At 45.1% G+C, this 27,996-nt stretch overlaps 1 pseudogene across 1 annotated transcript in view; it reads left to right on the forward strand.

The window, feature by feature from the left end:
• The window catches only part of LOC308355050 (contactin-associated protein-like 3), a 141,381-nt pseudogene that overhangs the window by 5,673 nt on the left and 107,712 nt on the right, over positions 1–27,996 (forward strand). Inside the window, exon 2 of the transcript in view lies at positions 19,872–19,982. The product of the transcript in view is annotated as a contactin-associated protein-like 3 (transcript). The remainder of the gene's footprint in view (positions 1–19,871; positions 19,983–27,996) is intronic.

The following is a 27,996-nucleotide window of genomic DNA, read 5'->3' on the forward strand; positions in this document are numbered from 1 at the left end:
GTGGGTTAGACAGTCGTGGGGGGAGTTAGGTATAGGTGCTGGGTTACTCATGCAGAGAAACATGGAGAATTCTGCTTCCTGAACTGGAGAATAAATTACTTCAGCATGTGTTATTTTCAGGGACCATGACAAGCTGTAAGTTTTTGTCTTCCCGAGTAGGCTTGAGATGTGGCTTTCGCAGAATCTATGGTCTGGGGTTCTGTCCCCGATTTAGTGGTTGTTGCCAGGGAGAAGGAATTTCCAGGCCATGCATTCACCACTGGGGGGCCAGGACTGGTGGCCCTCATGTGGGGCTGGGGGTTCGGTGACCTCCCGGAGGGCTGAGACCCAGCACTCCCCTGCTCGGTCCCTGCCGTCCCCTTGTCCCCTGGCTTGGGCTGCTCAGATGCCATGGGAGTTTTCTCTGGGGCTGGTGAGCCCGCGGTTAAGTCGCCAGCTCAGATGACCGTGGGCATGACCTGCTCCCTGGGGACAGTAAATCAGGCCCTGCCTGCAGGACCCAGGCTCCAGTTAGTTCTTATTTTAACGTCTGCGAATCCCCGGGACAACCGGAGAGGTCGACCGGGGAAGCTAAGCGCGTGGTGTGGGAGTGCTGCCCAGCCCAGCGGGGGCAGTGTGTCCGGCGTGTGCGTGTCGGTGCGTGTGCGTGCCCGTGGGTGTGCCCATCGGCGCGTGTATGGGTCCGTGTGTGTGCATGTCTGGGGGTGTGTGCGTCCGCGCGTGTGCCTGTGTTGATGCATGTGTGTGTCCGCCTGTGTGTGTTGGCACGTGTGCATGTCGGTGTGTGTGCGTGTCCATGCATGTGTGTGTGTCGGTGCGCGCCTGTGTGCGTGTCAGCGTGTGTGCGTGTGTCGGTGCGTGTGTGTGTCCACGCGTGTGCGTGACTCTGTGCCCAGATGTGTGCGCGTCAGCACATGTGCGTGTCGGCGCGTTTGCATGTGTCAGTACTTGTGTGCATGTCGGTGTGTGTGCGTGTCTGTGCGTGTGCGTGTCTGCACGTGTGCGTGTGTCGGTGCGTGTGTGTGTGCATGTCGGTGCGTGTGCGTGTCTGCACGTGTGCGTGTCGGTGTGTGCGTGTGTGCATGTCGGTGCGTGTGCGTGTCGGTGCGTGTCTGCGCGTGTGCGTGTGTCGGTGCGTGCGTGTGTGCGCGTTGGTGCGTGTGCGTGTCTGCACGTGTGCGTGTCGGTGCGTGCGTGTGTGCATGTCTGTGCGTGTGTGTGTCTGCACGTGTGCGTGTCGGTGCGTGCGTGTGTGCGTGTCGGTGCATGTGCGTGTCTGCGCGTGTGCGTGTCGGTGCGTGCGTGTGTGCGTGTCGGTGCGTGTGCGTGTCTGCACGTGTGCGTGTCGGTGCGTGCTTGTGTGCATGTCGGTGCGTGTGCGTGTCTGCACGTGTGCATGTCGGTGCGTGCGCGGCCAACCCCAGGGTACAGGTGGGCACAGAGTGCTTCGAAGCCATCATCCGCAGAGCCTCCGCGAGCCTCATCCTCTCCCCGTGTCTGCACCGACAGTGAGGCCGAGTGACCGCCTCTGCTGACGTGTGGGCTTGGGCTGGCCCTGGACTTCGTGTGTAGACCAGTGAAAAACTGGTCTGTCAGGACCAGGGCCCTGGCAAGCATCTTTCAGTTTCAAGTGGCAGAAAACCCCATCACATGGACTTACCCCAGGAGGGGAACTGTGGGCGCCCATCGCTTCATTTCAGGCAGGGCTAGGGCCAGCGGGTGAGGCTGTGCCCGGAGGCTTGGTCTCTCCTCCTCCTCCCAGGGGGGCCCGGTGTTCTGGCGGTGCTCTGTCTGGCAGATCCACGGCCAAGGTTGGGCTGCCCAGCCGCACCGCTGGGGACAACGCTCCCGCCTAGCTGGACTCTGGCCCTCATCACTTCAGAGTGGTGTGTGCTTACTTGTCCCTTGTTCTGAGCTCCAGGAAAGCAGGGACTTCTTGAGGGGACAGGGCATAGTTCTGAGAGACAGTGGGCTGTTGAGTACGTAAACAGGCCAATGATTCACTTTCCCAAAACTTCCAGCCAAATCCCTAGATCTGACTCTCTGTATTGTCTCTGCTGGGCTGTGCGGCCGTTCCTACCAGGGGACTGTGACAGGGAGGGGGTGGCCTTCTGACCCACCCGGGGTGGAGCCAGGAAGGGATTGGGATTCGGTCCCTGACCCGGTGCTTTGCCTGCATCATCCTGACAAGGAAGCGAAATGCACCATCCATTTAGGTAATTAGTCTAACATCTATTATGAAAGCACTGGCTTTCAGGCTCTTATCTGCTTCATATAGCAGATGGTTGGTTACGTGCATGCCTCCTTCATTAGATTTTAAAGTTCCTGAAAACAGAATCACATTTATTTGTCCCTACAGCTTGGCTGATGGTGCTAAGTATTTACCAAGAAAAGAAGAAATTAATATATTGAAAATATGCTATTTTGAAAGTATATAGAAGCCCTGCAGCATCCTCATGGGTATTCTATGATCATTCTGCAGGTAGCCTAGTAAAAAGTTAATTTTTACACGAGCATCCCTGACTCAGCATTTGTCCATGGAAAGATTCCACTCACTGATTTCGAATGTTTCCTTTTCTTTCGGTTGAAAAATGCATGACATAATTTCTGGCCGAAGGCCAGGTGAATGGTGCATGTTCTAAAAGCTGCTGGGACCCTAAGGGGGCACTGAAAAGGCTAAGTGTCAGGGACACTACCCAAGACCAATGTGCGGGAACGAGGAGGCCTCTGGGCAGGGGTCCTTGGACAAGATGTCTGTTTCTAAGGAGATCCTACATCAAGCCCGAGCCGGGCTCCATATTCGGGGTGTGAAATAGAGGTGCTTGGGAGCATTGTGTCACTGGAGGTCCCCAGAAGCCTGGTTCACCCACTAGATGCTTGACGCCATATGTCAGCCTAGTGGGAAAGGCTGACTGTACAACACGGCAGAGGACAGGGAGGCCGACAGATGGCCCCTGCACCTCAGTGTGGCTGTCCACTGCCGTCTGGGCAGCCAGGAGGCTGCGTTCACTTGAGCCACAGCTGTCTCTGGCATGCAGCCGTGGACTTGTGGCTAGGAACCCGGCACGCCCAGAGCAAGCTCCTGTGTGGTCTCAGGCTTGATTCCCTTGGTCTGGGCTGGGGGATCTTCCCAGTCAACAAAACCTGCTACTATTATAGAAAATGTTTATGACTCACAGGCTCGAGGGCTTGATGGTGCCTAGAGAATATCTCTACTTTCAAATGAAGATTGCTTCTGACCCTGTTTTCAGAATGACGTAGTGGGGGCACCATTTCCACGGTGCTGACTCTAGCAGTGTCCTTTCAAGTAGCACAGAACTAAAATTCAACAAGGGTCCTCAAGGCACTGACCATACTTTCAGAGAGGTGAGGGGGTGGCTAATTGAAGTGTGGTCAGTACCCCAGTACAGCATAGTGACTGGATAGTGACTGGCTAGCTCTCTCCTTCATGCTGTGCTTACAGGGAGGGGGACGGCCATCTGTCACCAGACAACCCAACTTCAATGCCACTGAATACTCCCAGGCTGTACCCTTCATCCCATGACGTACTCATTTTGGAACTGGAAGCCTCTACCTCCCCCTGCCTTGCTCCCATTTTTGCCCATCCCCTCTCGCCATCACCAATTTGTTCTTTGTATTCATGGGTCTCTTTCTGCCTTGGTTCATTTTGTTTTTTAGATTCCACCTAGAAGATGAAATAATATGGCATTTGTCTTTTCTGTCTGGCTTATTTCACTTAGCATAATATCTTCTAGGTTCATCTGTGCTGTTGCAAATGGCACGACCTCATTCTTTTTTATGGTTGAGTGATATTCTGTTTATATATATATATATATATATATATATATGTGTGTGTGTGTGTGTGTGTGTGTGTGTATGTGTGTGTGTGTGTACACACACACACACACACATACATCACACATGCGTATCACCTCTTCTTTATCCATTCATCTATTGATGGACAGGAAGGTTGCTTCCGTGTTTTGGCTTTTGTAAATAATGCTGGAATAAACTTGCGGAGTACATGTATCTTTTTAAATTAGTGTTTTGATTTTCTTTAAGTAAATATCTAGTAATAGGATTACTGGATCATATGGTATTTCTATTTTTAATTTTTAAAAAAGACGTATTTATTTATTTTAGAGAGAGAAAGAGAAACCAAATAGGGGGAAAGGCTGAGGGAGAGGATCTACAAGCAGATTCCCTGGTGAGCGTGGAGCCTGACGTGGGGCTCCATCTCAGAACCCAGAAGATCAAACCTGATCTAAAACCGCGAGTCAGATGTTTAACCACCTGAGCCACCCAGACACCTCTATTTTTTATTTTTTTTTTGTGGAGGAACTTTGTACTCTTTCCATAGTGGTTGCATGGATTTACATTCCCACCAACAATGCATGAGGGTTCCTTTTTCTCTACATCCTCACGAACACCTGCTATTTCTTGTCTTTTTGAGTTTAACCATTCTGACAGGTGCAAGGTGATATTTCACTGAGGTTTTGATTTGTTTCCCTGATGCTGAGTGACCTTGAACATCTTTTCATGTGCCTGTTGGCCATCTGGATGTCTTCTTTGGAAAAATGTCTATTCAAGTCTTCTGCCCATTTTTAATCACATTATTTATCTATTTATTTGGTGCTGGATTGTATAATCCAACTGATGCTACTTTTTATCTGGCTATTTTTTTGGAAGTCTTCTAGGATACGTAGTATCTGGCCATCAATACAGATGGTTCGACCTTTGTGATTGTTAAATGAGTGTTAGTCTCCAAGCCAGACATATCTGTATGTACTTTAGGATGCAGTCTCAGTTAAAGTGGATATGAAGACACCAGTGTGGACCCCTAGAGAGGGAGTGTTCCAGCTTGATTCTCAAAGATTAGGTTTAGCGCTCTCTCTTCCATTTGTTCCTGTTCCCTTTTCTTTAATTATTCCACCACTCACTTGTTCAAACCCTCCATGTCTCTGGAACTGATGTGCGATAGTTGTCTCCACAGTTTCCCTGTTGCCAGTTTACCTCCTCCTAATCCAGTTTATTCTACTGCCAGAGTAATCTTTCTAAAGATGATCTTACTTTCCCTGGTAGAACTTTCATGTATTTTCTTATATCACACACACACACACACACACACACACACACACACACACACACACAGTCCTTGAAAGGTCCCTTCTCTTCACTCACTGCTTTCATCTCCTCCTTTAACTGACCCTGAACTACAGATACCTCACTGCACTGACATTCTCACCAGGGCTTTCTCTCTCTCTCTCTCTCTCACATACACACACATGCACACACAGACCTGTTTCCATTTCTGTCTCCTCATGCCTTGTCTTCCTGTTGAATGTGTTTTTCTTCTGCAATCATCTAGGCTCATGGATCCATGTCCAGGAAACACATACCTACAATAAAAATAAGAACAAAACACATAGAAGAAACAAAGCATCACAAGGGAGAATCAGAAGAAATGAGAAAGTGTGCAGATAAAAATAAATGTAGATGTTGAGATCAATTTAGAATGTACAATTTGTTGTATAGGTGTAAGGAAATAAAAGATGGGGAGAATGGAGAGAATAAGGATGATCAAAATGATTGAGCAGAATTGAAAAAGAACAGTGTTGAAATGAAATTCTTTATCGTTGGTGTAAAGAATTCAGTGGCTGCTGACATGGCAGATTAGACACAGGTGGAGAGAGACTTAGCAAATTAGAAGTCAGTCGTGGAATAAAAAAACAGCATGTTCCATAGGGAGACAGGCAGGAAATATGAAAACCAGGCCAAGGGGCATGGAGAAGAGCACAAGATCTCTGTGTCAGATAGGAGTTCTGGAAAGAAGAAACAGTTAAGATGTGTTTCTATAGAAAGGTGATCTATAGCGGCCATCTATAGAAATTGCCCAGAATTGAAAAGTCACCAATCTTTAGATTCAGGAAGACCTTCAAATCCCTAGTAATACAAAAATATTACCACCCACAGCTACACTTTATGTTGGAACTGTTGAACCCCAGAATAGAGAGAAGCTGGTAAAAGTGGTCTGAGAGATGAATGACGAACAATAAAAGCAGGGATGTGAACTCTTAAGTTTGTGAGAGGGAATAATTGCCAGCCAGGAATTGTAGACTTACTGCTTTAAGGTGAGATAAAGTCATGCATAGAAAAAATAAAATCCAAAAGTATGAAAGACCAACAAAGCTTCACTAAAGAAATGTTGATGGGTAAGTTTAGCAAGAAAGGACATGATTACAGAGGGCAGTACGAGACGTAAAAATCTAGCAACTAGTGTGCAAATCTGATCACACATTTGAGCAACAATAAAGCTGTATGTAAAACATCAATGTGCAGTTTGTGCGATGAAAAGAAAGAAGACAAGTCTATGTGAGCAGTGGAAAGCCAACATGGAAAGGAGTGATCAGACGTAAGGCATTTTATGATCCTTGCATTATTTTGTGGAGGGAATTAAAATCAGTTTGATTGTAGGCTTTGTTAAGTTGTAAACCAGAGTGTAGTACAATGTTTTAAGGAGCCCCACAAGAAGAATAGTAATAGGAAGTATACCTTCCAAGCCAATAGAATAAAAAAAAAAAAATGGACTAGGTGGGGGACAGATTTCAGACTATTCAAAAGAAAGAAAGAAGAGAGGGAAAGAAAAATAAGAAAGCTTTGGATAAAATAGGCAAACAAGTACATAAAACAAACTGTAATGAAGTGATAAGGATATAGCGATTTGAATAAATTATTTCCAGCTTTTATATTTTGGGTATAGAATATATTGGACAATATTATTCAGGATTTCAATTATATATAGAATATTTACATTTTCGGACACCTGGGTGGCTAAGTGGGTTAAAGCCTCTGCCTTTGGCTTGGGTCATGATCTCAGGGTCCTGAGATCGAGCCCCGCATCGGGCTCTCTGCTCAGTAGGGAGCCTGCTTCCCCACCTCTCTCTGCCTGCCTCTTTGCTTTCTTGTGATCTGTCTGTCAAATAAATAAATAATATCTTTAAAAAATAAAGCATATTACATTTTTACTTGACCAAAAAAAAAAAAAAACCCAAATCAAACCCAGTTTCAATAAATTTGAAAGAATTATCAACTTAAAAGTAGAAGAAAATTTCCTATAACTGAAAAGGAATAATGTGTTTTGATTACAGAAGCTCTTGTTGTGCCGAGTTAAATAAATGGAACACAATAATGGGAATTGTTGAATAAAGATAGTGGAAGTGGGAAAAACAGGGAAACGTGGTCCCAGTTTTGTTCACCCAAGATAATGGTATAAGCTGATTTGCTATAATGAAACGAGAGCTGGTTTGACTTCTTTGGAGCAGTAAGGTCAGAAGCAAAAGGAAAAGCGGAAATAAATACAAGTTATGAGGGAAAATAACTTTTTCATTGGAAATTTACAGTCATGAGTAGGGAGAATGACAAGGGAGAGTAAACTTTTGCTCATGGTCTTTGGGAAATAAGTAAAATTTTGCTCAAGGCATTGTTCAAAAATTGAGAGTAAGCATTGTGTTAAAAATAGGATAACCAGTGAAAAATGAATTAAATGAGATATTTTGCATGCTGCACAACATCGTGAAGTTTTTTCCTCTTTAAGAAAAAATGTTTTCTGTTTCATATTTTAATTTGGTTGTATGTTTATTCATTTATTTTTCTCTTATCTGATATTGAGAATATTCTTGATTAAACAAAGAAAATGTGTTTATGCTTGAAAGCAGGTGAATGGGCTCGTTTAAATGTGTGGGTTTTCATCTGATCTCCTTTGCTTATGGACTGCTGTAAGGGTTACAGCGATAATCCTAAGTGTGGCTTTTGGCACCATGGGTGGATTTGGGTGGCACAATTTAATTCGTGCTCGTAGCACTTTACTCATACACTTGCGATGTTATTAAGTTTCAACAATTACTGCTGATAAATTACGGAGGCATTTTTCTACAGGTGTCTGAAATCTCGAGCTATTTCTCATATTTTAAAACAGAAAAAAACATTGGATTTTATCATGCATTTTTCTGTTAGAATCTGGAGTTCCCCGAGGTTAGCAGATTTGTATCTTTTATAAACTAATTTTAAGTTCTGTGGTCTTATATAATGCCTAGATGATGCAGATAGAGAGGTTTATAAAAGAAAAGGCAGTATATACACATGGTGTGTTTTGACACATGCTGTGAATTTTAAATCTCTACTAGCTGTCAAACATTTCAGCATTTCCCCTTGTCTTCGACACAAGTGCTGCATCTCGGTATGGCTCGAAAGGTTGGTAGAGGAGTGAAAAAACCCCACCCTCTTTGGATGAATTTTGAAAAGAAATGTTTAGTTGCACCCTTGGAAATAACACCAAATAGATATATTACCTTTGCAAACATGTCTAACGAGATACTGGAAAAAGTACCATTTTATTCAATGGTGATCTAAGTTTGTATTTGCTTGATGCAAACACACACACACACACACACACACACACACACACACACACACACACACATGCTTCCTAAAAATGATTGGATTTTCCACTTGTGTAACAGCAGTGGTCTCTAGTTTTGAATAAACATGAACCATTAAACAAAATGATTGTTTTATGGAAATTTTTTGGGCAGAGACCCAAGTTTTCAGTGAACTGTTACTATTTAAATTCAAATAATTTTTAGGTAAACATTACATTAAACAGCAATGCTGTCATGTACCAGGACCTCAGTGGGCTGTTCTAGAAAATACTTAACTGTGAGTGGATTGTACTAAAACTTTCAGAATCATCTAATTCCATAATATATCAAATTTCATAATACCTCCCCCCCCCATGCATCTTGTGTACATTCTTGGAGCTCTACAAAGAAATTACTGCCTGTGGTTTCCTCCCTCCAACAAAATGGGGAAAACTGGTATTTTGTGGAAGGGTCGTGTACAAATATTCGTGCTTGGGCTGCATTGATTGTACCTGCTGCCACCAACTGCAGATGCTTTTGAACAACTGTCCTTGTTGACTCTGTCAGAGGAAAGAGGAAGGGCGGGAGGTTGGGAGGGAGGCAAGGAAGAAGGGGAGGGTGGGAGGGAGGCAGGAGAGAGAGCACAAGGCAGGTGGATGCAAATGACAGAGCTTGTGATGAGACGTTCATCGGTGGTCACACCAGATTTTGAACCTCCCAGTTGATTATTTAAAGCACAAAATACATATTTCTCTGCAGTGGCGTATATTCTGTTTCTCATTCTCATGAAGCGGTGAGTTTTTAGCTTGGGAATACGCTAGTTATTTTGTATTTATTGTTTTAAATTCTTTCCAGTGAAAATGCCCAAATACTAAATATTCTTTCCAAGATAATAAGTTCGAGTCACCTAAGCCTTGTCCTAAAAATTCAACTATTGGTGATAATATTTATGGCAAATAGGATAGGGTGTTGTTGGTTGTTTTTGGTTAAAATTCGTCAGTCCTTAAAGTCATGTGGACTTGCAGGAGAAACATTCCTTAAAATATAAATGAACATCTAAATCCTTTCATGTGTCCTCGTAAATTTTTAAAAACTTTGTTCTGTCGTTTTTGATTGTCTTACCATCAGATAGTAGAGAGGGAATGAAATCACTTTGTTTCCAAATTTTTGGTGGTGCAAATTGAGAAACTTAAAAAATTTGTCCAAAAGTTTCAAAATAAATTATGCATTCCCCCAAGAAATATTTATTAGCTGTTGCTCCATGAAACAGCTTACGGAGAAGCACCATCTATAGAATGAAGCTATGTGATTTAATGAGAATCACGGTATTTTGGTAACACGTGTGAATAATGTCTGAACAAAAAAATTAAAAACAGGCGCACTCCATTGTTCTGTGGCCATTCTAACAACGTGAGTAGAGTCTGTGGGATATTAGACTCTGCCCCTCGAAATGGATAGCCCAGATTTAAGGGTCAGCAAGGCAATTCTCCAGCCGGCGAGCTATGACTAGTTAAATTCTTTTTAAACTCGAGGTTTAGGGCCACATCAATGCCAACGTGAGTCGACAGCTGACTTTCTCAAGTGCGGCCCTCTGAGTAGGAGCAGGAGAGGGTTCCGGATTCTTGCAGTCATGTTTCTTACCTGTTGATTCGCCAGGCCTGGTTTAAACGCTACCCACAGAGCACAGCACGGGTGCCCAGCTGCCCCCGTGACAGCAGGTGGCCTGTGGAGCTGCTGTGCCCGGAAGGGAAGCCTGCAGGCTTTTCCTATCAAGACGAACTTGGCTGCTTGGGAGGCATGAGCTCAACACGCGTCGAGACGAGATATAACTTAGATATGGAATTTCAGAAAGTCGCTCTCCACCTCGTGGCCCTGCTGAATTCAGCACATTTATCAGATGCCTGCCCCATGCCGGGCAGTGTGCTAGAAGCCGAGGAAATAAAGATAAACATTGGTTCTTTACAAAACCTGCGGGTCCTCCATGAGAAGCGGGATGAGTCATTACAAATGGTGCTGTTGTAATGCTGAAGCCACAGTCACCATTGGGTGTCCGTGCCTTTTGCGGAATATAAGATCTTTGGGGACCTTGGTGGATAATGATTGAGATCATTAAAATTCTGCCTTTCAAACGGTGCAAATTCTTGGCTCTTTAGTGTGCGGAAGGAGGGCAACCCGTGAGAAACCTAGAACTGTTCTCCCCCAGGGCCGCGGTTCCTCTGAGGTTGGGAAATCACACAGTTTTGCATGATTTTAAAACCAGGAAGGAATAGATTTGAATTTTTCAGCAAAGCACTAGAGCAAAATTTCAGAGTCTTCTTGACGTAGAGCTGGAATAAAATCAGTGTAAAGATGAACTGTTCGTGTCTTGTCGCAGGGAAGTTATTTGGATCACAGCCTTTATTCTTAAGTAAATTCTCAGTTGTTGATAAAAAGAAAGCCTTTGCTTTTTAGGAGGCATTATTTTTAGAGCAATTTTAGGTTCTCAGTGAAATTATGCAATGTATAGGGATTTCCCATATTCCCGTTCTCCCCACACATGCACAGCCCTCCCCTATTACCAGCAGTCACCCCACAGTGCTTCCTTCCTTCAAACTCATGAACCCGTCACTCACAGCTCATGATTTATGTGAGGGGTCACTCTGAGTGTTGTACACTCTATGGGACTTGCCAAATGTGTAAAGACCTATATCTACCATGACAGTGCCCTAGAGAGTAGCTTCGCTGCCCTAAGAGTTCCCCCCCTTACCCCCCCCATTCATTCCTGTCTACCTCTTAAACTCTGACAGCTACTTTTTACTGTCTCTATAATTTCACTTTTTCCAAGTGTGTAGCCTCTTCAAATTGGCTTCTTTCACTTACTAACATGCACTTAAGGTTCCTTCATGTTTTTTCATGGCCTGATAGCTCGCTTCTCTTTAGTGCTGAAAAGATCCCCTTGTCTGGTTGTGCCACTGTTTCTTTAGCTACTTGCTGACTAAAGGACACTTTCTTTGACTTAAGGCTTTGGCCATCAGTGAGTAAAGCTGCTAGAAACAGCGTGTGCATGTTACTGTGTGGACATAAGCTTTCAACTCCTTTGGGTAAATACCAAGGAGTAGAATGCATGGAGGGAGTATACTTAGTTTTCTAAGAACCTACGAAATTGTCTTCCAAGAAGACCGTACCATTTTGCACTCCCACCAGCAATGGATGAGGGTTCCTGCTGCCCTCCGTCCATGCCGGCATTTTATGTTGGCCCAGTTCCAGGTGTCGGCCATGCTGATGGGCGTATGGTGGTATCCCATTGTTTTAATTTCCACTTCCCTGATGACAGGTGATGTCGGGTCTCTTGTCATCTGTTTATTTGACATCTGCACATCTTCTCTGTTGAGGTGCCAGGAAGTCTTTGGACCGATGTTTAAACGGAGTTTTTTTTTTCTTTTTAATTATTGAGTTTAAGAATTCTTTTTATATTTTGGAGAGCGGTTCTTTGCAGATGTATGTTTTTCAAGTATTTTCTCCCAGTCTGTGACTTGTCTTTTCATTTTCTTGACAGTGCCTTTCGCAGAGCAGAAAATTCTTTCATCAACACCAGCATGTCAATCCTTTCTTTCATAGATCATGCCTTTGGTGTTGCATCTAGAAAGTCATTTGCAAACACAGGTCATCTGGATTTTCTCCTGAGCCATCTTTTGGGAATTTTATTGTTTTGTACTTTACAGTTAGATCTGTGCTCTATCTGAGTCAATTTTTGTGAAAGGTGAGAGTCTGTGTCTAGACTCTTGATGTCGCACGTAGATGCCCAGTTGTCCCCACACCATTTGTCGAACAGCCCGTCTTTGCTCCATTGGATGACTTTGCTCCTTTGTCAAAGATCGGTCGGCTCTATTCTGTGGGCCCATTTCTGGGCTTTATTCTGTTCCATTGACCCATTTGTCATTTCTTTTGCCAATACCTTGTTGTCTTCACTGCCACAGCTCTGTAATAGGTCTTGAGCTAGCTGGTGTCAGTCCTCCAACTTTAATATTCTGTTGGCTGTTCTGGGTAGTTTTTCCTCTCCATGTAAACTTTAGAATCGGTTTGTTGATATCCACAAAATAACTTGCTGGGATTTTTATGGATTTGCCTTGAATTATAGATAAAATTTGAAGAACTGACCTCTTGACAGTATTGAATGTTCCTGTCCTTAAACGTAGACTATCTCTCCGTTTATGCAGTTCTTTGATTTTATGCATCAGTGTTTTGTAGCTCTCCTCATACAGGTTGTGTCCATGTTTTGTTAGCTGTATGCCTAAGTATTTCATACTTTTGGATGCTCATGTAAATGATGCTGTGTTGGTATTTTTTAAAAATATTTTATTTATTTATTTGATGCAGAGAGAGAGAGATCACAACTAAGCAGAGCAGCAGGCAGAGAGAACGGGGGAAGCAGGCTCCTTGCTGTGCAGAAAGCCTGATTCGGGGCTCGATCCCAGGACCCTGAGATCATGACCTGAGCCAAAGGCAGAGGCTTTAACTCACTGAGCCACCCAGGTGCCCCATGGTGTTGTATTTTTAATTTCAAATTCAACCTGTTCATTGCTGGTATATAAGAAAGGGTTGACTTTTGTATATTAACCTTATATCCCGTGTGCTGCTATAATCACTTGTTAGTTCCAGGTTTTTGGTCAGTTCTTTTGGATTTTCTACATAGATGATCATGTCATTTGTGATTTGTGAACAAAGATTTCTTCCTTCCCAATCTCTATCCCTTTTATTTCCTCTTCCTGTCTAATTGCACTAATTAAGACATCTAGTCGGATATTGAAAAGGAAGGGGGAGAGGGAACAACCTTGTCTTGCTCCTGATCTCAGTCAGAAAGCTTCAAGTTTCCTACCTTTAGGTATGATTAAACTTTAGGTTTTGGGCAGATATTCTTTTTCAAGATGAGAAAGGTCCTCTCTGTTCCTTAAGAGTGTTTACAACAAACAGGTGTTGCATTTTGTCAAATACTTTCTTCTGCATCCCTTTATATGATTGTATGGTTTTCTTCTTCAGCTTGTTGATGTGGGCGATTACATTAATTGCTTTTTGAATGTTGAAGCGGCCTTGCATACCTAGGATGAATTACACCTGCTCTCTTTGTACATTGTGGGATTCAATTTGCTAATACTTTGTTGAGGACTTTGCTTCTATGTGTATGAGAGATGTTGGTCTATGGTTTCTTGTAATATCTATGACTGCTTTTAGTATTAGGGTAATTCAGTTGTCATAAAACACATTGAAAATTATTCCCTCTGCTCCTGGCTTCTGAAAGTGTTTGTAGGGAATTGGTAATATTTGTTCCTTAAATATTTGGTAGAATTTATCACTGAAGCCACCTGGACATGGTGCTTTCTGTTTTGGAAAGTTATTAATTATAGATTCAGATTCTTTAATAGATAAAGGCCTCTACAGATTGTCTTCCTTCTTGTGTGAATTTGGCAGATTGTTTCTTTTGAGGATTAGTCCATATTTGATAATTAGATTATCAAGTTTGTAGGTGTAGAGTTGTCCATATTATTTCTTTATGACCCATTTAATGTCTGTGGGATCTGTAGTGATGTTCTTTCTTTGATTTCTATTATTAGTAATTTGTGAACTAACTCTCTCTCTCTCTCTCTCTCTCCCTCTCCTTTTAAGCTAGCCTGGCAAGAATCTTTTACTGACCTTTTCAAAGGTCGGTAAATGATTTTGATTTGATTGATTTTGTCTATTGATTTCCTGTTTTCAATTTTATTTATAGGTACTCTAACAAGAAGACTTTTTCAAATGTGATTTTGGGCTTTTGAGTTGCAGATTTTCTGGAAGATCAAAGCCAGATCATTAGTCAGGAAGTTCTTTTTATTGACAAATATTTGCCCGGTTACATCTTCTCTACCATTTGGATTCAGCATTTGGAATATATTATTTTGTAGTTTAGAATTTTCTCAAAAATACGTAAGACATTTTACAAACGCTTTGATCTAAAAAAGGAAACACTACCAGTATGAGTTCACTCAGCTGGAGGGAACATGAGGTATTATTTAATTATAAGAACAATAATTATTTCAAATTCATACTTAATAATAGTTGCAATTAATGAGTATTAATTTGCTATATCACCCCACTAAAATTAATGGTAAATTAATTTACCTGTTACTGTTACTGTTTGACTTACAAAAAAAAGTGAAACCTTCTATGCCGAGGAATAATTTTACAGGCAACATCTGGATCTAGAGCTAATCATTAAATAGCTCTCATTTAATGCAGTGAACATAAACCCAACCTTTGAAATAATTCACAATATAGGTTGTGATAGGAAAGCCAGCCTAGAAATAAAAACAAGAGTGCTTAACTTCAGACTGTGCTAATGGGTAGGCAAGCACTCTCTGCATGGGTGAGATAAATAAATTAGCCAGGAACGTGGTGTAATTTGCCCTTTCTGACTTGGTTCTCACAGAGATATGACTGTATTCTATTATTGGCATGCACAACTTATTGGAACAGACAAGAAATCTGAAATCACCTCTGCTTTCCTTCAGCTGGGCTCCTAACAGTTTGGGCTTTAAGGATCATGAAACTAAGCAACTCAGACTCGCAGTTGTTCAAACTCATGGGATGCCCAGTTGGTGCCAAGTGTAGTCCCACGATGGGTAGTAGCTGGTCTGAGCACACAGCAGCACACATTTTCAGGGGCAAGTGAGGGTGGGGGTGGCTGAGATGGGCTTGGAAAATTAGGCGTGGGCCCCTAGAGCATCCTGTATGCGATGCTTACAGAATGTCCCGTTGCTTCTAGGGAGACATTACCATCACACACACATGCACAGATGTGTATACCTGAGGGTTGGAGACCAGCCAGTACCTCTGAACCCTGGCCAAGGTCAGTACCGCCGTCCAAAGTGCTGACAGCATGGATCGGAACCTGTACGGATTGGGACTCTATAAGCACACACCTTGGGAGGGGAGGCGTGGGGGCTCCAGATGTTCACAAATTTCTCAGTGGCCTTCATGGGCCACCAGGGATTGGGGAATATTGGAGCAGCAGCCTAGCTCCGGGCCTCATTCCTCCTGATGGAGAGAGATTCCCAGGTATCTTCAGGCTCTTCTGAGTCCAGATGTCCTTGCCGGTCCAGTGGCCAAGGGGCACCTCTGTGTGGGTCTGGACCTTGATTCCAGCTGCCCACCTGGGAGGAGAAAGTAGGGCTGGAAGTGGAGGGGAATTTAGGTCATACTTTCTGTTCCATTCCAGGGGCTGGAGTCCATTGTGATATGCTAAAGGATGAAAAACAAGCAACAAACAAACAAACATGAATTTTCTGTGTTGAGGAATTTTTAATCTCATCCAGAAGATAAGGCATCCTGAAAAGATACCACTTACACATAATTGAGTACAAACTGAATTTGAAGTGTCAAAGAAACCAGAACAAATGTATTAAGGACAGGCTGTGGCTAACCGACAGAGTCTGTCTGGGCTTCTCTTCTGTCTGTGGGGAAGGGTAGATTTAAGTAGTTTTAGAAGGAGATCAAGAGCCTAGAAAACCCCCAGATCAGCTCACCTAGAGTGGGAGGACGAAGCCAGCTCTATTTGCTCCAGTTGTGGGAAGTTCCAAATTTCTAAGATTTCACCTTGAAAAAATGTATGTGATTTTAAAAAACAGAAGCTGGAATATTGTTTTATAATCTCAGTCTAAGGCTGTTCTGCTGGTAAGACATACAATAGGCTTTTGATTAAAATGGCATTGTAATAGGTGTGCCTAGTGAGACAAGGTCTGAGTATTTCATAAATATGGATTTATTATATCAGAATGCACATAAGGATGTCTCTGGCACTCTGATCTGAGTCATACATAAATCATGAACAATTGTGGTGTGCTTGTTTTTTCTCTAAAACCCATGACAATGGACCATCACTTTTCCTTTAGCATTCTTAAGCCCCTCTGATAACCTCACTTGGAGTACATTTGAACCACTGGAGGACGAGTGCGTCTCAAAATTAAGATTATTCCATGGACTCACTCTCATTAATATGGGTGGTTATTATGAAGGGAAATAAAATTGCTTTAGCTTACTTAACTGCAATATTCCCTATTTTCATATGTTAATTCTCATAAGCTTATTATTTATACTCAACTTGCTTTCCCCTCTAAGTGATAAACAGTAGTTGTTTAAAATTGTTTTGCCATCTCACTTGTCAAAATCCACACTTTGTGAATAATTCTTGTACCTTTGTTTGTTTTTTAAAAGATTTTATTTATTTGTTTGACAGACAGAGATCATAATCAGGCAGAGAGACAAGCGGGAGGAGGGGGAAGCAGGCTCACCACTGAGCAGGGAGCCTGACTTGGGGCTCGATCCCAGGACCCTGGGAACATGACCCGAGCCAAAGGCAGAGGCTTTAACCCACTGAGCCACCCAGGCGCCCCATAATTCTTGTACCTTTGAAACATTTCAGGAATCATCTTTTTTTTTGATAGAAATAATATTTATCGGATTATTCATGAGAATGATACTCATTTAATGGGATTCACATGTTTTATAATGATGTGAAGAAAAAAGAAAATTAAACTGGGTCTTGACAATTTTTGCTTCAGGAATCATAGTAGAAAACCTAAACATTTCAGGTTGAAAACAGTAGGTAATGGACGTTTGGGATGGCTCTGGAGGCTTCACCTTACATGGATTAAATTCAGCTAGAAACACTCTGAATGCCTGGGAAACACTGTCCAAATCCTGGACCTCTCCTCTCCAGGTACCTTATAAGGATGTGACCACCTTGTTTTTGACCACACAAGTCCTCAACTTCTACTATGTTGGAGTAAATTGGAACACTGGTTTTGAAGCCTCTAAGTTAGGGTTATAAAAAAAAAAGTCATTTAAAAATAAATTTTATAAACTGTTCTTCCAAAGAAAGATTACAGCACAAACGCTATTACTTCTTCTTCTTTTTTTTTCTTTTAAAAGACTAAGCTTCATATGCCTTCTTTGAAGAAAGAATTAAAAAATGACAATATGGTTTGGAATGTTGAACACTACCTTTTACATCTCTCTATGGGGAACGTGTCCTTATAGCATCTTTTGAAGGAACTTAATAAGTGTTGACTTTTCTTAGCAGAGTGAGAATAATAAAAGCAAATACTTTCAACCCTCAGCAGTCCTCTCAGTGCGTGAGTCCCCATTGTACTCCCTGCCATGTTGCTGTGTGAGTTCCATTATCGTTGTGTAATGGGCCACTCTACAGTTGTGGGGGTTGGCTCTGCATTGCATAATTGTGTGATATCATCACTGTCCAGTCGTGTGATTCCCCATCGAACTGAGGAGAGAACCGAGGCTTAGAGAAGAGTGAGTGACACCCAAGAGTCGGCAAGGCTGGTGAATGCCAGTCCCACCCAAGTCCAGTGGCAAAATCTATGTTAGCTTCAGTGGTGAGATGACAACAGTGTGAGCAGAGGGGACTAGCATCAGGACAGAACCCTAAAGGAAACCGTGTGGGGCCAGGGCTGGGAAGAGAGCAGGCTTCCCTAGACACACAATTAGTGGGAATAGCCCTCTCTTGCCGTCAATCTGCTGTGTGATTTCAAGGTGCTGTTGAGGTCCCCGGGACCCCCTGTGTACAGGGAGACTAATGCGGGCCTGTTCTGCTCAATGTGCTAGACCCTGAGAGACTTCTAGGCTAATACTCGAGTTAGCTCCATTGACCATGACCTGTAGATAACACCCCTCTTCTGGAATTTTCTGAAGTACTAACCATACCCCAGTAATAGGCCAACACTTTGCGGTGCCTGTGCACACACCCATCATGGGGGCTTCCTAGGCCTTCCTGTGCCACAGACCTCTTTGGTTATAAATGCATTAAAAAATATATATATATATGTGTGTGTGTGTGTGTGTGTGTGTGTGTGTGTATTTATATATATATATATATATATATATATATATATATATATATATATCCAGTTACAGTGAAGGGCTGATATCAATAAATCAGAAATTGTAATATAATGTCTCCTTTGTTATTAGCTCATTAAATAACAAAATCTAGTGCTGAGTCAAATACGATTATTTGGAAGTAAGGAGGAACATAAATGATACTTCTAGATATTGTGACAATGATTGCTATAGGACGGTCTGTAACTTATGATGGTAACAAACAAACAAAAAAGCATGGGCACTACTGAAGATGCTGTGGTTTGTCTATGCTCATGATCAAAGTAAATGCTGAATTCTAGCTGGAGGTTTAATGGAAATAAAGATGTAGTTTTTCTCTGTCTTCACAGGCTCCTTAAATCATATCTGTACCCCGTGTTATGAACTGCTGAGTCATGGTTCCCCAATTCAGTTTCTATGAAAAACCCTCTTGGGCCTTTGATTGGACTTCTAATGAGTCTTTAGCTCAAACTGGGGATGACTGAGCATTTAAAAATGCCGTCTTCCTGTCTGTGATTGCGGGAGTCTGTATTTTACTCAGTTTTTCTTTAATGTCATTCAGTACAGTTTTTAATTATTAAAAAAAATTTAATTATAAAAAAATCCCCATAAATGTTCTGCACAACTTTGTAAGATACATTCTTAGATACTTCGTGTATTTTGTTATTATTTGCTATTCTAGTTATCTTTGGACCCCAGCTAGAGTTTAAGATGAAATCGGTTTGGGGATGTTGAGCTATTAAACCAGTCACTTACTGACTTTTGGACTTTCTGCCTCTGCAGTCGTATCATCTGGAAGTGATGACATTTTTTTTTTTTCTTTCCTAATTCTCTGCTTTTAACTCTGAAATGTTCTCTTATGTACTGATAGGACTTTGAGAGTGGCTTTCAGCAGAAACTGTGATGCCTATTAAAGTCTTCTTCCTAATTTTAAAGGAAATTCTTCTAACAGTTCTCCACTGAGGGGCAGTGGGCTGGAACCAACTTTTAGCAGCCAGCAAGAGCCATTTATTCACTTTTCATGAGTTTTGTAAGCCAGTTGTTAAAACACAGTCATTATTAAAGATTAAGTTGTATAAAGTTACAGTTAAGTAAATCATGTTAAAAACAAAGGTAAATTCTCCAAACTCACCATGTACTACTCTCTGTCTTGGCATCTCACTCTTGTCTACGCTCTTGAGTTTATTTTAATCTCTTAATGTGCACGGTGGAAACACTGTATAATGAAGTGACATGTGTGACCCTCTTACCCTTGCAATGGTTCGTGACATCACACTGACAGCTAGGAATTGCCCACAATGGGAGTATGTACACCACCGAAGATGGCAAATGCTACCAATCAGGGGTTTTATTTTGTTTACCACCTACTAACACACTTCCGATCAAGACTGATGTTTGCCATAGGTTTTAGCATTTTCTTGGCCTGTTAACTAAAAGCAAGGAAAGGAGGGAAGAGAGGAGGGAGAGGAAGAAGGAAGCAGGAAGGGAGGGAAGGAAGAAGTCGGGAATGCCTGGAACAGTGGGTTAATCTGAATTTGGGGTTTTCCTCAGATCGCTGTGATGTCCCGCTGGCGTCCACGTTGCCACGAGAGTCCTTCAGCTGCTCGTCACAGTTGTCCAGCAGCCACGGCCCGGGGTTTGCAAGTCTTAATCGCAGAGATGGTGAGTCTGATGCTCTCTTGCTGTTAGCCCATCACGAGTCTTTCTCAGAGAGAATAACGACCATTCTTACTTAATATTCATTCTTGCGGCTCGAAGGGGAATTATATTGCAGTTGGGTGGAAGTGAAGAAGCAGGTTCAGTGATGTATCATTTCTAGCTTCCTGCGTCTGTAGCGTTCTTCTTTTCTGTTGGTTCTGACATTTCCCATCCCTGCTGATGGTCGGCAAGTGGTCATAAATGAGATCCGAATCAGAAGGGAATTACTGGAGGCTCCAGATTATTTCCATCCTTTTTTAGTTTCAGAGCACCCCACGGATGGGTGACTTTCAAGTGTGCTTATTGTGGGTAACTAAAATGACAAACACGGGGCTCCTGGGTGGCTCAGTGATTCGGGGTCCTGGAATCGAGCCCCACATCTGGCTCCCTGCTCGGTGGGGAGCCTGCTTCTCCCTCTCCTCCCAGCTCCTGTTCTTTCTTCTATCTCTCTCACTCTCTCTCTCTCTCTCTCTCAAATAATCAAAGTCTTAAAAAAACCCATCAACAAATGAATGAGCCAATGTCACAGGCACTGGGAACACCCAGCAAGCCACTGGCTGGCACCAGTGAGATGGGAAGCTGCCACGGAGTAGTGATGGGGAAACAGCCCCATCCCAGGACCTGGCCTGCGAGGAGCCGGGGCAAAGCCTCCTGTTGAAAATAGGTTCTGATCGTACCTGTGGGAAGGGAGCAAAAGGCCTCCTTCCTTGGGGGGGGGGGTGGTGTTCGTTCATTCATTCTTGCTCCTTGACTGTCATGGACAAAGTTGCTTTCACTTTTGCACAAATAATAGTTCAGCAGACTGAGTGAGTAATACATGCACTGAAAACGCAAATGTTTTACTACCTTGGAAAGGGATAGATTAACTTTATTGGTGAATGATCCATCCAGAAAGTAACATTTTAAATTGACCGTGTCCCCCCCCCAAAAAAAATTGACTGTGTCCCACGTAAATGTAAATTCTGAAGATTATTATGATGGAACGGAGCATTTGCCTCCCTTTATTCGGTATTTCTAAGATCACAGTTTAAGTATAGCTTGAATTTTATTGTGTCCTCAAAAGTCAAGCGCAGGAACCCCACAAGAGATCAAATAGACTGATGGGGCCCCGCAAGGACACAGTGGAGGATTTTGGTGAGTTTCGGGGTGGAGAGATCACACCGCTGAGGACCACCTTCATGACCTTTTACTATGAAGAAACATTTCTGGCCAGATATTTTCTCCTTCAGATAGTTATGAAGCATCAGTCATGATGACTTTCAGTCCTCTGGTGAAAATAGCCTCCTCTCATTGAAGCCAGTTTTCAATTAATAATTAAATGATCAAATTTACTATTTTTGGTCTGGTGGTTCCTCTAATACCAGCTTAACATCTAAACTTTCCAATGGTTGCCCAAAGACTGTAAAAACCAAATAAGCATCATCCTTAATTAGTTTAAAGGATCCCAGGGGGCCTGTGTATCGTGTTTCTGATTTGCATATACAGAATATCTTTATGATTCAGGCCTCTGGCCCTGTCAGTGTGGTGGCACTGGGAATTTTATAAGCATCAGAAGGGAAAATCCCAGTGTTTAAGATGAATTTATTTCCATTATACTTAATTAAAAAATTAATAACTTAGACTATCATAAGCAGCCATTATAAAATTGTAAGTATCAAATGTATTTACTATAGGCAGATCACTCTTTGCAGATTTAAATTAAATTTTTAAGAGTGTGGCAATCAACTGATGAGGTTCTTTCTTGTGGCTGTTGCTACTCTGATTATACACAATACATATTTCATTAAATATTCCTTCATTTTACCATCTGATTTCATACCCATTCCTAAGGCAGGATTCAGACAGCACGGTTTGTCAATGTTCCTTTGGAAGGATTTTCTATGCATATTTTCTGTTGAAAGCCAGCATCCCAGAGGTATCTGGGTGGCTCGGTTGGGCCTCTGCCTTTGGCTGGGCGCATGATCCTGGGGTCCCTGGATTGAGCACTGCACCAGGCTCCCTGCTCATAGGAGAGCCTGCTTCTCCTTCTGCCCCTCACTCCGTTTGTGTTCTCTCTGTCTTTCTTTTTCTCTCAAATAAATAAGTAAATAAAATCTTAAAAAAAATTAAAGCCAACACCTCAGATTCTTTCCTGGAATTTCTTTTGACTTTGTAAATGCTGGAGAACAGATTAGTTCACTTCAGTTTAGGATATTATGATGTAAAATGTGGATTGTATAAAATATGGAGGATTATAATAATGATGACGATGATTCTTCCTTTATAGTACTTGTAGTTTTTTGAAAATTTGGTGCAAGATCTGGTGATGGAAGCCGTGTTAGACAACTTGATTATATGATTAAAGTGTCCTTGGTCTATATTATGGTACCTGGAGGTTGTAAAGAAAGTGTCTGTCTTACCTCCCTATTTTGCCCAGCAGTCTTTGAGCTTTCAATATTCTTACGGAAAAGTAGAACTATCTGAACCCTCATGGCTCCTGCCAGGGATTTTGTATGTAGCTGATCACTGCATCTACCTGATGTATAAGGTAGTAAGACAACAGTCAGTACATAAATTTTCTTTATTTTTATTATTCTTAAAGATTTTATTTACTTATTTTAGAGAGACAGATAATGTGAGCGAGGCGAGGAGCAGAGGGAGAGAGACTAACAGATTCTGTGCTAAGCATGAAGCCTGACACGGGGCTCGATCTCACACCCTCCAGATCATGACTTGAATGGAGATCAACACCTGAGAATTTGCTTAAGAAGAAAGGCTGTGATTCAGATCACTTCCCTAAGAAAAGGCATAAACACTTTATCTTTACATTGATTTTCCATCCAGCCATGTTCATCCGCATTGCCCCTTCTAGGAATTTCCTATTTTTCTTCCCAGGGCCCCTGCCTCAGGATTCGCCAGCTAAGGTGGCCTTCATGTCTGTCAAGGTTGTGGGGTCCAGTTAGCAATCCTTCCCGCGGCACCTGGGATCCCTGACGGGTCACAGGCACCATATTGAAATTGACACAGGAGTCCTGAACTGCTCCTTTAACCTGTGACTCAGGAGGACCATAACCAGGGACAAGGGCTGCTGGGTCCTCTCCAGGCCCCCCGTGGTCAGCTGCTCTGCTGCCGTGAACGTGAAGGGAGGCCTGCCTGGACTAGGGGCTGGTGGGGGGATGATGATCCCAGGGCCCCCCGTTCTCTTTCCTGTCATCCTTGCAGCCCGACTGTTGTCCCGTGGCTGCATCCCTCTGAGGAAATCCGGGGAGTGGGCTTTGCTCCGACACATTCACATGCCGTCCTTTGAATGCCCCCCCCGCCCCCACCGTGTTGCTCCTCACGTGACGTGATGCTCAGGCCTCCCCATTTTTGCATTCATTACGACACTCTGTTTCCTGCAGCAGGTAATCGGTCCACGACTCGTCGTCGGAGGCTCTCACGGCGTGCTTACGAACGGCTAGGAATTAAGCCATACAGCGTCCTTCAAGAGAACGAGAGTTTTAGCATCAATGGAATTTTCTTTCTTTTTCCCCAGAGGCATTTGGCTGACTGAGCAGTCACAAACGGGTGGCTAATTTAGTTGTCATGGTTTTGTTTTCTGAGCAGCTTCCCCTGCATTTCCTGACACGATCCTCCACCATGTTGGAGTTTTTAAAAAGGAGACATTGCCTTGAGAGCGTGCAGCTGAGCTCCTGTGGGGAGCAGTGGGCTGGCCTGGCCTCCTGCCCTTCTGGGCCCTGAACTCCCCAGGGGTCTGCCCACAGCAGAGGGAGGGGCCCCTGTTCCGATGGCCTCGGGGCTGATCTGATATCCCGTCTGTTCTGCGTGAGTCGGGGGGCCGCTGAGAGGATGCCCTCCTAGGATTAGGACACGTCCCAGAGCCGCACTCCTTGTAAACACAGAGATTTCACAGGACCTGAATGAGCTCAGTCACACGTTTTATTCGGTCATAAACGAAGGATTTACGACCTGTTCGGGTCGTGACAGGCTTGCTGGGCAATTCTTGCTCTGTTTCCACAGTGGGAAATCGGCAGGACCGTCTCATGTTTTGCCGGGGCAGAACTTCCAACGAGTCGGAGCTGAGAGCCTCCGGTCAGATCTCAGGGGGTCTCCACGACACGTTCGGGAGTCTGTGTGAGGACAGCAAAACAAAACACACGGGACTGACCCATTTTTGTCTGTTTCATGCAGACAGAGCTGCAGTCAGAACGCTTGGTGTTTAAGGGCGTGGAAATCCGTCCCTGGGGAGGTCACACGTGAGTGCCTGTGGGGCGCTTTCTCTTCCTCAAGATCACTGGCACTTAAAGAAAACTCAGGGTGACAGGTGTGCACCGAGCACGTATTTTCATTTGCCTTCCGAAGGGTCTGTTTACCAAGCCATTTCGGGCGTCTTTGCATTGCATGTAGGAACCCGGCTCACAGTGAGGCACCTGCGGTGACGGTTCCCCTCTGGGTGCCCTTCGTGGGAAATGTCCTGTTCTCCCGGCTGAGGCTCCTAGCGCAGTGCAGGAAGCACACAGGCAGGGGAGTTGAGGGCCCCGAGGCAGGGTTTCTGGGCCTACTCCGTCCTGATCTCCGGAAGGCTACCTGGACACAGCTGGTGCTGCCTCTTGAGGAACCAGAGTTGCAGCAAATGCCTTCATGCCCTCAGTAACAGCAGCGTCTGACCCAGGCTTCAGTGCATCCAGCCCTAGGACCCCTGAGTGGGGAGGTCAGGGGGACCTCGACACCATCGCCAGAGCCTGTCTGCCTGCTGGCCCCTCTTTCCTGGGGATGCCCATGACCTTCCTGGGGACGCCCGTCACCTTCCTGGGGACGCCTGTCACCTTCCTGGGGACACCTGTCACCTTCCTGGGGCAGGCAGCGATGGGCTCCTGCTTCTCTCCTGCCCTTCCCGCTCCTGCTGGGCCCTGCCTGGAACTCTGAACGAGGAAAGAACACCATTGCTGGATGGGATCCCCTCCCAGACAACGGAGTATTGACTGCGAGGGGACACTCCCCTTGGCAACAATTGTAGCAGAGCCACTTACGTGCTCGGCATAGACACTCCGAAGATGGGTAGGTCTGTTCACGTCCAACTAACCCGCTTGACTTCTGCTCTGTGGGTGCCATTTCTCCCTCCAAATTCAAGTTAGTTAACACGTAGTACAGTGTTAGTCATTCGTCATTGCGAATGACACCGAGGGCTCGTCACATCGCGTGACCCCCTTTGCGCCCATCGCCCCGCTACCCCACCCCCGCCCACTTCCCCTCCAGCCACCCCGGTTTCCTGGAGCGAAGAGTCTCCTACAGTCTCTTACGGCCGCTCTCGTGCTTGCTGAGGCTTGAAGAAAGCGTGAGGTTTGGTTCTTCACCCCGGGGGTCATGTTCTTCTCTGCGTGAAGCCAACGGTTCACACGAGCACGGGTTCCGTGAGCACCAGGGGCTGTGGTCACGGTCATTGCCATTAGCAGACAGAGCAATTCAGGCCCCGCTGAGAGTTTCCTAGCCAACCTTTCCTCTCCCCGAGGAAGTGTCCCTGCTGCTGTCAGAGCCACCAAAGCGGGGGGAAGCAGTCACACAGGATTAACTAGAGACAGAAACCTTCCGACAGATCGATTTAAATACAGTCTGGCTGGCGGTCAGCAGACAATCTCGAATAACCCAGGAACTGCAGGGAGATGTCTGTACAAGGGGTGGAGGGTAGAAGGGGGCCAAGCTTTCATCCAACAGCCTCACAGGAACCTCAAGTGCTGTGTCTTCCTCATTGGCAGAGCAGGGACCATCGTGCCGGTCCTGTTTGCTGGGTGTGGGGCTTGTGGGGTCCCACGTGGGGCCCCAGGCGAGGTCCTTGGCCCATCACCCATGCGTGACAAGTTTGTCTTTCTTCGCCGTCTTACCTTTGTCTGAGAAGAAGTGCAGGCAACAGACCTTCAGTGATAAGGTCACCGGAAAGCTCAGCACTGCGGCTGTGGCCCCCTCATGACCTGGAAGCCATGGTGGGGACGGCCCGGTGTAACGGTGACTGTCATCCAGCCCCCAGCAGCCCGTGGGAGGGACGACACTGGGTGCTGCACACATCCTCCTGCATGCGTCCCTCACTGCCCACTAGCTAGCACACTGTCCCCAGGAGGGAGAAGGATGTTCTGTGTGGGGTGACCTTCCAGGCCCTGCAGTTTGCTCTGCGCAAGTGGGGCCCCCAGATAGGTTTTCCTTGGTACACATTGTGACACTGTATTCAGGAAGGGGCAGAGGGGGGAGAGAGGCAGGTGGCGGGGGCAAGGGATGCACACTCCCCCTGCACATCAGCCCCCAGCAGCGATCTGGGGGCACGGGGACCTTGTTAGCCTGCTGGAGCGAACCGCCCCTGGCATAGCGGATTCTGCCGTTCCATGCCTGTTGCCGCCCCAAGTTCATCTGTTGGCTTGTTGTGTATGCCAGAAGCATGTCCTCACCACAGGTCAGGAGGAGATGTTCAGGGTCGGTTACTTGTGGGTGGGGGAGGCTGGTTGGCAGGTGGGCAGCGGCACCTTGGGAGAGGCTGGTCCCGGGGCAACATGCTGGTGGCATCGTGATCTGCTTACTGATTTGCTTCCCCGCACAGGTGACGCCATGCTGGTGATACTTCCTGGCCTTGAGAGAGGTTAAAATTCACGGGGAAAGATGATGACATGCCAGCAAGAGTATCATCAGCACCTTCTACAGGACTCTGCTGCGAACTAGGATGAGCCTGGATACAGGACGTCAGTAGTCCCTCAGAGATCGAAAGTGATCTGTAGGAAATTTCAAATGTGGAATCTCCACATTAAAACGATCTGCTGAATGCCAACACCTAATTTTTAAGGTTATTTTTGTGACAATTATAAAAATCACGCCCGGCTGCCAAGGAATGTCCCTCGGACCGTGAGTGGCTCTCAGCTAGAATACAGAAGGACTTCCGGTCATCCGCCGCGAGCGGGGCCCTCGGACAAAGCGGCAGAACCAATCTTGTCACGAGAGGCAAGAAAGGTGGCAGAACTGGCGTGGGCTGAGGACACAGAGGAGACTCGGTGTGTAAACAGCCTCCTGGTGCAGAGGAATGGGGTCAGTGGGGACACTGGGGAATCCAAATAACGTTTGTCTTTGCATTAATACTGTACTGTGTAAATACCTTCATCCTGATAGAAGCCCCATGACGATGTAGGATGGTAACTTTGGGGGAAACTGGTACAAAGGAGACAAGAATCCCCTCTACCACGTTTGTAGCTCTTTGGGCAATTGGAAGTTATTTCAGAATAAAAAGTTAAAGATGCATTATAGGATAACCCAAAATGCAGCGCATTTTGGATTCTGGGTCAAAGAAAATCATTGTGCTTGCGGTACATTGAGAGGAAAATTTGGAATACCTGAAAAAGATTCAGTCTGGGAGATCTGGGTAGAAAGAAACGAGAAAGAATCTGGGTTCTCCTGAAGGTTGTGCTTGAGCACGTGCGGTGAAGGGGGGACGTGGTGAAGGGGGACGTGGTGAAGGGGGGACGTGGTGAAGGGGGGACTTGGTGAAGGGGGAGGTGGTGAAGGGGGACATGGTGAAGGGGGACGTGGTGAAGGGGGACGTGGTGAAGGGGGAGGTGGTGAAGGGGGACGTGGTGAAGGGGGGACTTGGTGAAGGGGGGACGTGGTGAAGGGGGGACATGGTGAAGGGGGGATGTGGTGGAGGGCGGGACATGGTGGAGGAGGGAACCTGGTGAAGGGGGGACGTGGTGAAGGGGGGACGTGGTGGAGGGCGGAACGTGGTGGAGGAGGGGACCTGGTGAAGGGGGGATGTGGTGATGGGGGGGGCGTGGTGAAGGGGGGGAAGTGGTGAAGGGGGACGTGGTGAAGAGGGGACGTGGTGGAGGGGGGGACGTGGTGAAGGAGGGGCATGGTGGAGGGGGACGTGGTGAGGGGGGACGTGGTGAAGGGGAGATGTGAGGGGGTGAGGTGAGGGGGTGAGGTGAGGGGGGACGTGGTGAAGGGGAGACGTGAAGGGGGGATGTGGTGA

Source organism: Martes martes (genome assembly GCF_963455335.1).
Source record: "Martes martes genome assembly, chromosome: 14".
NCBI classification, from domain to species: Eukaryota; Metazoa; Chordata; class Mammalia; order Carnivora; family Mustelidae; genus Martes; species Martes martes.